This window comes from Rhincodon typus, chromosome 5, assembly GCF_021869965.1.
Source record: "Rhincodon typus isolate 14 chromosome 5, sRhiTyp1.1, whole genome shotgun sequence".
NCBI lineage: Eukaryota > Metazoa > Chordata > Chondrichthyes > Orectolobiformes > Rhincodontidae > Rhincodon > Rhincodon typus.
In genome coordinates this window covers 76945632-76946232 of record NC_063336.1, presented here as the reverse complement: position 1 = coordinate 76946232, position 601 = coordinate 76945632, and the positions used below count along the sequence as shown (strand labels likewise).

The window sequence follows — 601 nt, the reverse complement described above, 5'->3', positions numbered from 1 at the left end:
AGAAGCACTGGTGTACAAGAATCCAGAGAGAGAGAGAGAGAGCGAGAGAGAGAGAACAAGGTGCAGGGCTGGATGAACACAGCAGGCCAAGCAGCATCATAGGAGCAGAGAGGCTGACGTTTCGGGCCTAGACCCTTCATCAGAAAAGGATTCTCCAGCATCTGCAGTTCCTACTATCTCCAGAGAGAGAGATGTGGGATCGGCAAATCAAAACACTGTGACAAGAAAATACCTACGGCCATACTAGTCTGAAATACCTATGGCCATACTAGTCTGAAAATACCCCTGGCCCTATTAGCCTGAAAGTGCGTGATCTCATCTGATCTCAGAAATTAAGTAAACTCAGACCTGGTTAGTACTTGGATGGGAGACCTCCTGGGAATACCAGGTGCAGTCGGCTTTTATTGGGGGGGGCGGGGTATAGGGAGATGGGTTCTGGGTGGAATGCTCTGAGGGTTGGTGTGGACTGTTGGTCTGAAGGGCGTGTTTCCACGCTGTAGGGATTCTATGATTCTACGAACACCAGCCCTATCATCTCTTTCAGTCTATTGAGTACACTTCAGGCAACAATGACTGTCAGAATCTTAATGTGCCTTCTGGC

At 48.9% G+C, this 601-nt stretch overlaps 1 pseudogene; it reads left to right on the top strand.

The window, feature by feature from the left end:
- The first annotated feature begins 281 nt into the window (after positions 1-281).
- Positions 282-400, top strand: LOC125483219 (annotated as a pseudogene).
- The last annotated feature ends 201 nt before the right edge of the window (positions 401-601 follow it).